Source organism: Onthophagus taurus, chromosome 3 (assembly GCF_036711975.1).
Source record: "Onthophagus taurus isolate NC chromosome 3, IU_Otau_3.0, whole genome shotgun sequence".
Classification (NCBI taxonomy): domain Eukaryota; kingdom Metazoa; phylum Arthropoda; class Insecta; order Coleoptera; family Scarabaeidae; genus Onthophagus; species Onthophagus taurus.
In genome coordinates this window covers 6543955-6560117 of record NC_091968.1, presented here as the reverse complement: position 1 = coordinate 6560117, position 16163 = coordinate 6543955, and the positions used below count along the sequence as shown (strand labels likewise).

The following is a 16163-nucleotide window of genomic DNA, read 5'->3' as shown; positions in this document are numbered from 1 at the left end:
AATACTAACAACGTCTATAATCGATTTGTGTCATTTTGACAAGCACCAATTAACTTTTTGTATGTTCTAAAATCAACACCGATACTTTCACTATCTTTTTTCAACATTCTCAAGTAATCTAACAATGTTTATAGTCGATTTGATACATTTTGGCTAACACCAATCAAGTTTTCCTATTTCTTGGTGTCTTGGAATCATTTCCAAAAACGTCAAAATCAATGTTATTTAATTTTCTCATCCTTGTTAAGTATTCCAGAGATGTTTTTAATGCATTAGACCAAATTTTATTCACACCAATTAGCTTTTTCTATATCATAGAATGTTTGAAACTTTAATGAGTTAACAAATTTATATAAACTGTTATTGTCAAAGGCATCTAAAGAGCCACAACTCGCTGAGTTTATCACTGTCATTTAAAAACTCTATGTATTATTATTTAAATAATAATCATTGTAAAAAAAAATAAAAAAAAAGGGTCGATGAATCTGTTACAAAGATAATTTTTTTTAAATATTAATTATTAATTAATTAATAATAATCGGAATTGTTTCAAAATAGAAATTAATAAATAAATAAAAAACACTTTCCGAGCCAAAAAAAAGGGAAGTAAAAAAAACAAAACGAATTTAGATTCCGCATTTAATTAATTAAAGTCTTTTTTATCATTTTATTTTTATTATTGTACTCGATCTAATTTTTACTATTATCATTAAAAATGGTGTGTTAATAATTACTGGTTTTATTTATCGTTGTTTCGTACAAAGGATATTGAATTATTCCATAAAAGTAGTGCGGACAAAAAAAATTTATAAAAAAAAAAAATTATTGTGTCAACTCGCAGCGGCTACACAGAAAATAAATCTGCCATCTGAAAATTATATCTACCACCGGGGTAATGCCACCAAAAAAATACATTAAAATAAGCAAGGAAAAAATTAATTTTTGTTTTATTTTCTCGTTGTTTCAGATGTGAAGTGTTACAAAGTATCTCAACTGTTTGAACGTGTTGGTTCGATGGATGAGAGGCGGAGGTGCGTTTTGTGTGGAAAAATCGTCAGTAACACGAGGAATCATTATTACGTCCACTTCCCCGGGCAGTATTCTTGCAGTCATTGTCCGGCGGTTTACACCAGAAGTGATACTCTTCTACTTCACATGCGCACCAAACATCCAACGGTTGCTTAGCTATCACCGTATAATTATTTTTTATAAACCAAACAAAGGAAAGCAACGAATTATTTCTTGCACTTTATTAATTAGTGGTAAAAAAAGTTAACAAATGAAAAATGGAATTCAAGGTGACAAAGATTTTTTTATTTATTTAAATTTGGGGCAACTTTACCGACTCATACTCAAAGTTTGTGCCAAATAAAAAAGTTTATGAATTTGTCCCAAACTTTATTTTAATCATAAAGACATTAACGTGGGTTTTTGAATTTATTAAAAAAAATCGTTTTATTTATCAACTTTTATATCAAAAGATAAAGTAGATCTAGTCAAGTTCTAGTCTATTTAAAAATGAATGCGATTTCAATAAATGGAATAAACCCGATTTTATAAAAAAAAGGCTTGTGCAATAAATAAACGCTTAAAAATATAAATTAAATAAAAATCCACGTTAATTCAAAGTTTTTTAATCACAATAATAATGATTAATAAAAAAAAATTTAACTAAAAGCAGTCTAATTGTAAATAAAAGGTCTCAATTTTATATAAACAATTAGTTTTTAAGAAAAAAGATGTTAAACGAATCGATTTTTAAGGATTACGGGTTATTATAGGAAGCGTTGCCAACCTATATCGGCCAAATATTGGTAAATTTAAGTATATCTGGGTGAATGGCCCGTTCGTGACGTCACTTATGGGTGGGGTAGGCAACTTCTATTTCACACTTTAATGTTGTGTTAGTTTGGGATTTAATAAGATGAAAGATAAAAGAAAAATCTTGGTCGAGTTTGTTAAGATGGCTAAACCCAAATATTTTTAGTTCTAGTGTTAGTTCAATAAAGATACAGTGCTGTGCAAAACAATAGATCTGAAAATAGTCTTTAAATCGACTAAATCTCGATTAAAAATTAAATTGCAAATTGGCCATGCACGCCATAAAGTAACGTTTATTACCAATTGCTCTTTTTACATCTCCCTACAGATGCTTGATTGGATTAAGGTGAAATTCAACTTGGCCATAGCAACACATTGATTTTCTTTTCAGCAAACCAAGCCTTTGCTGCAGTGGAAGTATCTTTGGAGTCAATTGTTATGCTGAAACTTCCACCGCAGAGGCATATTGTTATCAGCATAGGGTAACATGGTATTTTTCAGTATATTGATTTGAAACGCCCTGTATCCAAAAAACTGGGCCAACTCCATACCAGGAAAAGCGCTCCCTCAAACCATTAAGCTTCCCCCACCATGTTTTATTGTTTTGCTGAAGTATCTAGGATTAAATTCTTTTCCACGCTTTACGAAACCATTTCGTGGGCTCCTAGCAGGTAAATTCTTCTCCAAAAGTCGTCTTCTAATAGTCAATCACAGTTCTTTATTAATTTTAATTTCTTTCAAACTCAAAAGAGACAATTAAAAGTTATAGAATCAAAGTAAACGGATACAATATTAAGGTTATTTTGGCTACACTTTAAGAGAGGTTGCTCAAAAAAAATTGATATACAGGTGTCCGAAAATTGCGTTTATATATTTAAAGAGATGATTCTGCATCAAAAATCATGAAGAAAAGTTTATATAAAGTCCGTTCAGAAAATGCTTTTTTTTAAAAGTAGTATTTTTTAGCGTTATCTCAACAACGGCAAGGTGTAGAATGCCGAAATTTGGTGTACAGGGATATTTTTACGTGACATCAATCAAAAGAAAAAATAATTTATGGGGTTCAACATAATAGGTAGAGGACGCGTTTAAGATAACATTTCTTTTCGTCTTTATTTCTTTTTGCCATTTTCAATGCATTAATCAATTCTGCGGAAATAAAATACATAAAAAAGGGTACTACTTAAAAAATTGTCTAAAACTAGTCGTTTCCAAGAAAAATTGCATTAAAGGATTTGCGGTATAAGTAAAAGTACAAAATGTTTTTTTCTAAATATCCTAGTTCTTTCATATTAAAGGTTCGGAAACACTTCTGCATACAATCTCCGACCTTCCCGAGCATTTTCATCGGTCTTTCCATACATAAAATGGATATTGGTATACTCTTCGAATGAATATTCAACCATTTTGAGAATTTTAATTGCAATTTGAATTCAAAAAGAGGTTACAAGTGCTTTTTATTCATCGTTTGACAGTAATAGGATATTTAGAAAAATATTTTAAAATTGATTTTAATGCCGTAAATCGTATAAATCGTATAATGCAATTTTTCTTGGAAACGACTGGTTTTAGACTATTTTTAAAGTAGTACCTTTTTTATGTATTCTTTTCCGCAGAATTGATTGAGGCATTGGAGATAACGGTAAAAAAGTTAAAATACTTTTTTTAAACGCCCTTAGGAAGCATTTTCGGACCGGACTTTATACAGGGTGTCATACAAAAAACGCCCCAACCTGTAACTCTGTTATTTACATTGCGATTTTCATGACCCAGGTATCAAATAAAATGGTTTTATAAATACTATGATTCATGCTACAAATAAATTTTTTCTTGGTGTCTTTTCTCTGCTAAAATAACATTCAAAATGCATGTATTGTATATCAATGGATTCAGAAAAAGAATCTCTATCCAATGACGTGAAGAAAAGTATATGGAGCAATTTGAAAAACAAAAGTTAATAATCGTTTAAAATTGAAGATGGCCTTGGAAAAAAATTATTTGTAGCATGAAACATAGTATTTATCAAACCATTTTATTTAATACCTCACTCATGAAAATCGGAATGTAAATGACAGAGTTACAGCTTGGGGCGTTTTTTGTGTGACACCTGTATAAAGGTTTCGTCATGATTTTTGATGTAGAATCACCTCTCTCAATATATAGATGTAATTTCTGGACACCTGTATATAATTGATATACATAAAATTGTATATATTATATTATTGTTATAATTTTTATTATAAAAATGCATAAATAGACTTGTACGTATTATTTCGCACAGCACTGTATACGACAATCTAACGCTAAATAATAATTAAAACTAGAACTAACACTAGACCTAGAACTAGAAAGTTTCTAGTGTTAGTTCTAGTTTTAGATCAATAACAATATACAATCTGTCTAGCTATCTATCTAGTGGTTACTAGCGCTATTACTCGACCAAGAACTAGAATCATTAGGATTTAACCGTACGTCTCAAACGACTAGATTTAGTCGTGGGTCTTCAGAATCTATCGGATATGGATCATGTTTTTCTATAAAATCGCTTGCAAGATTTTTGAATATGTTGAAAATCAACTCTTTTTAATTTCTGCCGTTTTTGTCAAGTACTCTGAATACGTTTCTTATCAATTTGTACCATTTGAACATACACCAATCCACTTTTTCTATTTCATGGTATCTTTGAATCACTTCCAAAAACATCAAAATCGTTTGTTTTGTATTTTTTCATCTTCGTCAAATATTGTAGGGATGTTTTAAATGCATTATATCCATTTTAAAACACATTAATCAATTTTTCCTATATTCTAAAATCTCTGAAACTTTTGGAAATCATCCCCATTGCCTTTTTGAACTCCTTTCAGCTTTCTCAACCAATCTTCCGCTGTTTATAATCGATTTTGGGCATTTTGGCAAACACCAATCAGCTTTTCCGTATAGATTTTGTAACATTATTTGTACCTTTATAGATTTTTATCAACAATGTTAGAACACAATATCTTATATATCAACTGAAGAGGACATCTTCATATGACTTTTTTATTGTTAAATTTGACACAAACTAATTGCAACTTTTCTTCGTGAATTAGACGTAATTTCTTCATTAAAAGAGGAGTTCAAAAAAATGAGGTTGGTACAAATGAACGATATCAAAGTTGGGGTTATCACATTTTTCTATAACGTTCTGATTACAAAAAATTCTAACATTACTGTTTTTTTGGAAAAAATCTATTGATTGATGATCTAGAGAGTTAATTTGTGTTCTAATCAGCATTTCCCATATTGCAAGATCTTTGAATGTTTTGAAAATCAACTTTTTTTAGTTCCTTTCGCCTTTGTCAAGTACTCTGATAGTGTTTGTTATCAATTTGTACCATTTTAATATACACCAATCAATTTTTTCTATTTCTCGGTATCTTTGAATCACTTCAAAAAACATTAAAATCGTTTGTTTCGAACTTCTTTCATCTTCGTCAAGTAATCTTACGCTGTTTATAATCGATTTGAGTCATTTTGGCAAACATCAATTAACTTTTTCTATTTCTTGGTATCTTTGAAACGACTTCAAAAACATCAAAATCGATTTTAATGCACATTTTTAACTACGTTAAATATTTTTGAAATGTTTTTAATGCATTGGAACCGTTTTGATTTACACCAATCAGCTTTTCCTATATGCTAAAATCTTTGAAACTTATGAAAATCATCTCCATTGCTTTTTCTAACTTTTATCATCTTTATAAGATAATCTGAAAACGTTTATAATAGATTTGAGCCATTTTGACAAACATTAATCAACATCTCTTATTTCTTGGTATCTTTGAATCACTTCCAAAAGCATCAAAATCGTTTGTTTTGAATTTTTTCATCTTTCTCAAGTATTCTTGAAATGTTTTAAATGCATTATATATACATTTTGATACACACCAATCAACTTTTCCTATATTCTAAAATCTCTGAAATTTTTGGAAAGCATCCCCATTGCCTTTTTGAACTCCTTTCATCTTTGTGAAGCAATCTTACGCTGTTTATAATCCATGTGAGGCATTTTGGCAAACACCAATCAGCTTTTCGTATATTCAAAAATCATTGAAACATGACAAAATCAACACCGATGCTTTCACTAGCTTTTTTCAACATTTCCAACTAATCTAACAATATTCCTAATCTGTTTGATTTATTTTGGCTAACACCACTCAAGTTTTCCTATTTCTTGGTGTCTTGGCTACGTTCATTTTCTGTACAGGAGTCTTTAAATTATAGGTATAAACTACCAGTTTGTTCTTTAGATTGGTGACAAATTAACGACGTCAAAATTGGAGTTACTACATTTTTCTATAACGTTCTGATTACAAAAAATTCTAACATTACTGGTTTTTTGGAAAAAATCTATTGATTGATGATCTAGGGAGTTAATTTGTGTTCTAATCAGCGTTTCCTTCATTCCAAGATCTTTGAATGTTTTGAAAATCAACTTTTTTTAATTTCTTCCGTCTTTGTCAAATACTCTGATAATGTTTCTTATCAATTTATACCATTTTAACAAACACCAATCAACTTTTTCTATTTCTTGGTATCTTTGAAACGACTTCAAAAACATCAAACTCGTTTTTAATGCACCTTTTTAACTTCGTTAAATATTCTTGAGATGTTTTTAATGCATTGGAACCGTTTTGAGTTACACCAATCAGCTTTTCCTATATGCCAAAATTTTGAAACTTTTGGAAATCATCCCCATTGCTTTTTCTAACTTCTGTCATCTTTATAAAATAATCTGAAAGCGTTTATAATAAATTAGAGCCATTTTGACAAACATTAATGAACATTTTTTATTTCTTGGTATCTTTGAATCACTTCCAAAAGCATCAAAATCGTTTGTTTTGAATTTTTTCATCTTTCTCAAGTATTGTTGAGATGTTTTAAATGCATTATATTCATTTTGATACACACCAGTCAACTTTTCCTATATTCTAAAATCTCTGAATCTTTTGGAAATGCGTTTTCGAACTCCTTTTACCTTTCTCAAGTAATCTAACTATGTCTATAATTGATTTGAGTCATTTGCCAAAATGTCATCACCAATCAGGTTTTCGTATATTCTCCCATGCTTTCTAGTTTTTTACTAGCACTGTCACTAAAACTAATACAAGACCTAGAACTAGAAACATTCGGTTTTAGCCTCCTTGCTGCTCTTTCTAGTGCGGTCTAGTGTTGCTTCTAGTAATATAACACTAACAGAAAAACTATAACTAAATTAGATCGAGAACTAGAAAGTTTCGGGTTATATCATTATGTTAAATCATCATTGTTAACATACACAATATGATTTCAATTTAAAGAAGTGTACTGTTATGGGTTAAAATTGTAGAATAAAGTAAAAAAAGCTTTGGTTGGCAACGCTGATTGTAGATGAAATGACTAATTTTTTTTGAAATCGGAATTTTTAAAAATCGAAAAAAATTTTTTTTGTGTAATTAAATGATTAAAATAATACACTTAAAAAAAAATAATTCGACTGATTATGACTGATATCTGCAATTTTCTAGACCAAAAAATTAAACTAAATATGGTAATAAAAACTGTGTATAATGAACGTTAAACCAACGACATGCTTCCAAAGATATTTTTTAAAAATAAACTAGGATTACAAAGAATATTTCGGTTATAATTTTTATTTATAAATATAGGGAAAGAAATTATAAAATATAAATGGATACTATATACATACATATATTATTATTGATTAATTAAAATTTAATTAGCTATCCTAGTTGTAATTTAATTAAAAAAAAATTAAAAACGAACCGCTATAAGTGACGAAAAATAATATAATAATTAATTAATAATAATAATAATGGGTGAACATGTGATTTTATAATCCCAAAGTTTAGTTATTTAAGAATTTAGTGTTTTCTTTATATATATATTTTTACTTTTATTTTTTACGAAAATGTTACTTTTTTTTAATGTAAATTAATCTTCTTTCTTTACTTTAACATATATATGTTTTTTTTGTAGCTTATTTTCTCTAGGTTATTATTAAATTTGAGGTTAAATTTTAATCCAGAATCTCATTTCTAACAATAATAATATAATCGATTAAAAAATGTGCCATTATTTTTTGAAACAACAAACTTAAAGAACATAGAGCTTTTAAGAATGCTATTAAATCACGTTAAAAACGTCAATTAGAGTTTATTAAGTTGGTAATAATGCGATATGGGTCTTTGAAACGCTTTTTCTATATGCCAAAATTTTACAAAATCATCCCTTTTGCGTTTATTGTCTTCTTTCTACTTTATCAAGTAATCTAACAATGTCTATAATCGATTTGAACCATTTTGGCAAACACCAATCGACTTTATCTATTTCTTGATATCTTTGAAATACTTTCAAAAACATTCAAATCGATTTTATTTAATTTTTTCTTCTTTGGTAAGTATCCCAGAGATCTTTTTAATGAATTAGAACCATTTTGATTCACACCTATCAGCTTTTCCTATATATTAAAATCTTTGAAACTTTACAAAATCATTCCCATTGCGTTTTCTAACTTCGTTTCTTTTCGTCAAGTACTTTAAAAGTGTTTATAATCGGTTGAAGCAATTTTTAACCAATTAGGCATGAACTAAATACTTTGATTTGTCACTCTATAGGATTCTATTTCAATGATTCTTTGCAAATGAGTTTCAATCTAAGTCTTGAACCAACATTAAATAGTCCTGGAAGATATTTTTCACTTCATCAACTATGTTGGATAAAATTTCGGTTATTCTTAAAAGCTCTATAAAAGATATCGTTAAAAACGATTTCTGTAGTAATCAAATTAGGTTTTAAATTTAAAAAATACCGTACTTATATTAAATTAAAAATAGCCAAAAATCGAAATTAACTTGCCAAAAATAATAAAAAAAAGTGAATATATTTAAGTACAAAATCGTTCCTTGGATTACTTTTTTAAAGAAAATTTAAATCTATATAAATCAGGGTAATATCGATTGTGTACATTATTTATTACCAAGTAAATAAAAAAAGTGTAAATTAGATGAATTTTTAAATACCAAAAATAATAAACTTGTAAATATACAACCAAAAAAAAATTGACGAGTTTTATTTAATTTTCCATGAATCCAATTTTAATTGACTTTTAAATTTGTTTTAATTAATTTCCTTTTTTATTTGGCAGAAATAAATGGTTCAGCTTTATTGTCATACAACGAAATGTTTGAGGTGTCCTCGACCAATGTTTTGTTGTACCGTTGCAAGGCTTGCAGTAAGGAAGTGACCAACAGGTGGCATCACTTCCATTCGCACACGCCGCAGAGATCGTTTTGCCCATATTGTCCCGCCACCTACAGCAGGATCGATACTTTACGCAGTCACCTAAGAACTAAACACAATCTTTACATGAAACACCACTTATAAATGTTTTTGTAAATGTTAAAAAAAATCTTTTACATCCCCAAAAATAAACTTTGAAATTATATGTTGTTTAAATAAATAAATAATGGGGTTCATAAAGGTTTTTTTTAAACTTCTCGATGTCGTTTCCTATTGTTGTTTAAAGCACATACATAGAGATCTTTGCTGTTTTTTGAATTGAAATCTTTTTTTCTTTTTACTTTTGGAAAAGGTGTTGTATTTTTTTGGAAAAAAAAGAATATAAATTTGAAACAATTTATGATATGACAGAAACGTTAATTTTTGTACTATTGATTTTTTTCTTTAATGACTGTATGAAAGCTTATGTAAGTGTATTTACCACAAATATGTTAATTAATTACAAATAAGAATTAATAAATTATAAAGAACATATTCTTGTTTTATTTTTTACTTTATTTTTATGTACAAACATCCACTGCGATAGATTCTGAAGACGCAGAGCTAAACTTAGTCTTTTGACATAAACAGCTGAATGATTTTAGTTCTAGGTCAAGTGATAGTTCTAGTAACAGTGTTATGTAGCGCTAGTAAGCACTAGATAGCTAGAGGAATTGTGTATTATTATTGAACTAAAACTAGAACTAACACAAGACCTAGAACTAGAATCATTCGGGTTTAGCCGTCTTGAGAGACGTGCGGCTAAATCCGAATGTTTCTAGTTCTCGGTCTAGTGTTAGTTCTATACTTTGATTATATATAATATGGATTGAGCTAACTGAATATATCTACTAACAAAAATGTGGCTCAAGGTGAATAGACGCAGATGGAAAGCGATAATGTGAAAGTGTAACAAAGATAGACATAAAACGGTACTCAACAGACGGGCGCATGCGCACAAAAGTGTCAAACCTCTTCCATTTGACGTTTATCGTTTTGTTGTGTCACAGCCAGTCACACCGTTATGTTTAAAAATGTATTAGTTTCGTGTGCAAAGTTCGCGATAATACAGTTTCACATCACCTGTAAGTATTATAAATGTTACTTCTAATTGATAGTTTTTTATCTTATAAATTAACGCACGCCCATTATATGTCAGTACGTTTCTATGTCTATCTCGGTTCGATCACCTTGCGCAAGCTATCTCTCTCGTTGGCTCAATCCATATTATATATAATCAAAGGTTCTATACCTTTTCAAGCTCAAATTGGCACTAATCAGCATCAAAATGACATTAGTCAAAATCAAATTGGAAATGTCAATTTCAAATTGGCATTAGTCAAAATCAAATTGACAATAATCAAAATTAAAATGGCATTAGTCAATATCAAATTGGCAATAAACAATATCATATTGGCATTAATCAACAAATTTAGCACTAATCAAAAGCAAATTGGCATTAAACAAAATCAAAATGACATTAGTCCATATCATATTGGCACCAAACAATATCAAGATGGTATGAAAAATAAATGTATAAATCGGTGTCAAACAATTGTTAACTTATCGGTTATTGTCAAGTTTATGGTAATTTATTGCGAGATTTCAACTATTATATTCACACGAGATGCCTTATTTAAAGAAAAATGCTGCTGCAAAGCTGAGGACACAGATTTGCGCTTTGTATAATGTCAATGGTGACTGGCATAATCTTGTAAACGTACTACAGGTGCCAAAAAGAACCGCGTATCGATGGGTTAACAACCAAGAACAACCGGAAAAGCAGCGAGGAGGTAAACGTAGAGCTAAAATAACTGATGAGCACCGTCAATTTATGGAACGTTCAGTCGAAGAAAATCCTAAAATTACTCTTAAAAGACTGAGTGAAAAAATGCGTGAAGATTTTGCACTCAATGTCTCCAACGAATGCGTTCGACAGCATCTCAATGGATTGATGTTTACTTTGAAGACTGCTCGTAGAGAACCAGAGAACGCGAATAGTATTCAAACGAAAACAAGCAAGAGTATTTATGTAGAAAATTTATTGGATCTTCAAGCACAAAATATACCTATCATATACATGGACGAGACAAACTTTAATTTGTTAATATCGCGGACTCAGGGTCGTTCAAAAAAAGGGACTCGCTACACAACAGTGTCTGCAGGTTGCAGAGGGTCGAATATTCACCTAATAGGATGCATTGGAAACATGGGGCTAATTCATTCCGAACTACGTCGGGGCTCTTTCAAGAAGCCGGAAGCAAATGAATTTGTGAGGCAATGCCTAAGAAGAGCGCCAGGCCTTTACCAAACTGGAGTTGCATTAGTTATTGATAATGCTCCATGCCACTCTACTATTGAAGAGGTTTTTGCAGAAAACGAATTTGAACACCACACACTTTTACGACTAAGTCCGTACAGCCCTATCTTTAATCCTATTGAACAAGCGTGGTCTGCATTAAAAGCAAGAGTAAAAGCAGATATGGCTGTACAGCTAAATAACATCTTGGCTGGTGCTGACCGGGACCATCTGACTCAAACAGAATATCGAATGCAGAAATTAGAGAACACCGTTCATAATAATATGGACAAGATTACTGTTGCCAATTGCGCAATGTTTATTGCCCACATCCAACGATTTATCCCTTCTGCATTGAATATGCAAGATGTAAATTTTTAAGAATGTTATTTAAAACATAACGTTACCTACTTTCTTAAGTAATATAATTGTTATCTACTGTGTTTGTAAGTCAATAAAATGTTTTTGCCCATTTCATTTTATTTAATGCTGATATATAATTTTATTTCCATGTCAATTTAAAATTCATAAGTGCCAATATGATATGGACTAATGTCATATTGATTTTATTTAATGCCGATTTGCTTTTGATTACTGCTAAATTTGTTGATTAATGCCAATATGATATTGTTTATTGCCAATTTGATATTGACTAATGCCATTTTAATTTTGATTATTGTCAATTTGATTTTGACCAATGCCAATTTGAAACTGACATTGCCAATATGATTTTGACTAATGTCATTTTGATTCTGATTAGTGCCAATTTGTGCTTGAAAAGGTATAGTTTTGCACTAGCACTATCACTAGAACTAACACAAGTCCTAGAACTACAATTATTCGGGTTTAGCCGTCTTGAGAGACGCGCGGCTAAACCCAAATGTTTCTAGTTCTCGGTCTAGTGTTAGTTTTAGTTTTGCACTAGCACTATCACTAGAACTAACACAAGACGTAGAACTAGAATCGTTCGGGTTTAGCCGTCTTGAGAGACGTGTGAAATCCGAATGATTGGTCTAGTGTTAGTTCTAGTTTTATACTAGCACTATCACTAGATCTAACACAAGACCTAGAACTAGAATTGTTCGGGTTTAGCCATCTTGAGAGACGTGCAGCTAAACCCGAATGTTTCTAGTTCTCGGTCTAGTGTTAGTTTTAGTTTTGCACTAGCACTATCACTAGTTGCACTAGTGGTAGGTAGTGCTAGTTAACATAATATATCACTATATGTCCATATTCTAATTCAACTAAAACTAGAACTAACACTAGACCTAGAGCTAGAAAGTTTCGGGTTTTAGTTTTAGTTTTATATTAGCATTATCACTAGAACTAACACAAGACCTAGAACTAGAATCATTCAGGTTTAGACGTCTTGAGAGACGTGCGGCCAAGTAATAGTTCTAGTAACAGTATTAGGTAGCGCTAGTAAGCACTAGATAGCTAGAAGGATTGTATATTATTATTGATCTAAAACTAGAACTAACACAAGACCTAGAACTAGAATCATTCAGGTTTAGCCGTCTTAAGGGACGTGCGGCTAAACCCCAATGTTTCTAGTTTTAGGTCTAGTGTTAGTTGTAGTGACAATGGTAGATAGCGCTAGTTAGCATAAGATATCACTATGTTGCATATTTTTATAGAACTAAAACTAGAGCTAGAACTAGAAAGTATCGGGTTTAGAGGTGCGTCTAGAGACTTTTTTTGTACTTCATGTAATTCACTTTTTTTATTATTTTTGGCAAGTTAATTTCGATTTTTGGCTATTTTTTTAATTTAAGTACGGTATTTGTTAAAATTAAAACCTAATTTGATTACTACAGAAATCGTTTGTAACAATATCTTTTATAGAGCTTTTAAGAATAACTGAAATTTTATCCAACATAGTTACTGAAGTAAAAAATATCTTCCAGGACTATTTACTGTTGGTTGAAGGCTTAGGTTGAAGCTCATTTGCAAAGAATCATTGAAATAGCATCCTATAGTCTATCAAGTTTATTTTTTTTCCAAATTAAATAGTTGTAGATAAAGTATAGTATTCAACTTGCGTATAATGGATGTTACACACTCAGATTACTTGCAACTTCAACTTCGTGGGTAACAGCCGCCATTATACGCTTGTTGAATAATATACTATTATCTAACCCCGCTAGGAAATGTCAGGTTTTACATGTTTTTTGACGTTTTGTAAAGTCACATTGTTCACAACTGTTTTTTCATTACATAACTAGTGATGTAATGAAATTTTACGTACCTTAATATATTTGAGGAAAATACAATTGTATGTATGGATTGGGGAGTGCATGCAAAACCGCACGCCACACTTAGGCCCCATTGGGTCCCTTGTGCATCCTCCCATTACACGCTCTGGTCACATCAACCAGCCTAAGGATTTACCAAAGGCTAGGACAGCTCCTAGAGGTGCATTCCTGATGTCATCTGTGGTTGGCCATTCCTCCCCGAAGGTCCTCATTCTGAGGTCGGTCAGAGAGGGGCAATCACACAAGATGTGTTTAACCGTCTCGTCATCTTGTTCACAGGCTCGACAGAGAGGAGAGTCAGCAAGCTTCATGTTTTGAAGGTGCTTATTTACTTTACAGTGTCCCGTGAGGAGACCTGTCCGCGAAGGGCACTTTTACCGAGCCCTACGAAAAAACTGGGCTGTTGCGGCTGAAGGATATTTTAACAATTCCTTAGCGAGATGACAGCCCGGGGTACGGTCCCACCCGTTTAAAATTTTTTTGTGGGTAATGTGCTTTATTAACTCGATATGAGTGGCTAAGGAGGGGGTAATTATCGGCTCGGGTGCACAGGGCGCTCTACCGGCAGCACGTTTGGCTAGCCTGTCCGCGTGGTTGTTACCCTTGGAGCCGGAATGCCCTTTAATCCACTGGATTCTGACAGAATTGTATTTCGCGGCCTCCTCCAGTGCTTTGTGACAATCCATAACTACTGCAGACGTTATAATAACTCTGCTTAAAGCTAAAAGAGATTGTTTACTGTCTGTAAAAATAGTAAAACACTTACCCCGCTTGTTGGATTCAACAATGCAGTCAGCAGCAAGTTTAATAGCAGTTAGTTCCGCTTGTATGAAGGTGGTGCTGAACCCTAAAGGTTCTGAGAGGCGAATCAGATCGTGAGAGAATACCCCCGCGCCTGCACCATTTCGTCCTTTTGAACCATCAGTGTAGATCTTTAAAGTTCTATGTACATCTACAACTGTGGGACTGACGTGGGTGAGGTACTTCCTTGAGAAAACATATTTTGCTGGTCTGTGATCAGTCTTACACTCGAGTAGGGGTGTGTCTAGCACTATTTCCCTCCAGAGTGTTGAACTGCTGCCAGCGTCCTCATCCTTCATAGTTCTTACTGATTGTAGTCGTTTCATGGTTACCAACGCCACTTCCTGGATATGTAGGTTGAGTGGTGGTAAATTTAACATGATTTCCATGGCCGCTGTGGGGGTTGATCGCAGCGCACCTGTAACATACAGACACGCGAGTCTCTGTGTTCTATTAAGCGCAGTGGTGGCGGTAGACTTAGAAGTTCTAGTCCACCATACCACCGCACCTTAAGTTAGCATTGGTCGAACAACGGCGGTGTAGATCCACAGGGCTATCTTGGGAGACAGACCCCAAGTCCTCTCGACAGCCCTCCGGCACTGGCCGAAGGCGCACAAGCTTTATTAACTCTATTGTCTAGGTGGGATTTCCACGTTAGCTTACTGTCTATTATTAAGCCCAAGTACTTGATTTCTGTAGACAGTTTAAGTGGAATTTTAGCGAGCGTTGGCAGTCTAGGATTGCCAATGTTGCGCTTGCGTGTAAAAAGAACCATCTCTGTCTTTTTAGGATTGACGGAAAGGCATTGTTTACTACACCAGTTCTCAATTAGATTGAGTGCTTCCTGCATCCTGTCGAGGAGTACATTAGCGTACTTGCCTCTTATGAGGATTGTCAGGTCATCTGCGTAGCCAACGGTTTTAAAACCGGCTAGATTTAGGCGTTTCATGAGGCTATCGAGGGTGAGATTCAAAAAATACAATTGTTACAAACAAGAAACTTTATTCATTTCTTGATTATAACTGTTATGGTTTGTTTGAATAAACATTAATAACAAAATTATTGCAAACGCAACTATTAAATTTAAGATCTGAAACTAACGGATTCACATTTTCAGCTGAAATATGTACTTGTTCGTTATCCATCGACTCGGAACAAATTGGTTGGTTTAATTCTACCTCGGAATGTTGTCCGAATATGTTCTATGCAATTCTTTTTTTGTTTTCTAATGAATTTTCAATGTAGCCTTCTGTCACAATGTTGGATTTCCAACCACCATGCTGTTTAATTTTTAATATATCAGCACTTGAATCCGCCAATAATGATGCAGATGATCCTCGAAAGCAATGACCAGTATAACTGGCAGCTAACTCATGTAATTTGCAAAACTCGCTCGTTTTGACAAATATTACATTCGTCAAACAAAATTAGTCTTTTCATAACTGGTTACGTAAATAACTATTTTTTACATTTCTTTTTTTCATCATGTTCAAAATACATAGTTACATGAATACTTCAGCGTTAAATCCTTTCAAATGCATAATATAAGGAGATATATTATAAAAACGAAAATAGTCAGAAATTTTATGACAGCGCGTCCGCTCGAAGGTTAACATAAGTGCAATTTTAAATGAAAATTAAAATAAATAAACAAAAACGAATAATTA

General features: G+C 32.0%; 1 long non-coding RNA gene across 1 annotated transcript in view; it reads right to left on the bottom strand.

Annotated features, from left to right (window-relative positions):
- Positions 1-10189: 10189 nt before the first annotated feature.
- Positions 10190-16163, bottom strand: part of LOC139429260 (uncharacterized) — a 42104-nt gene continuing 36130 nt past the window's right edge. The window contains exon 2 of the long non-coding RNA XR_011639930.1: positions 10190-10387. This is a non-coding gene — a long non-coding RNA (uncharacterized lncRNA). The remainder of the gene's footprint in view (positions 10388-16163) is intronic.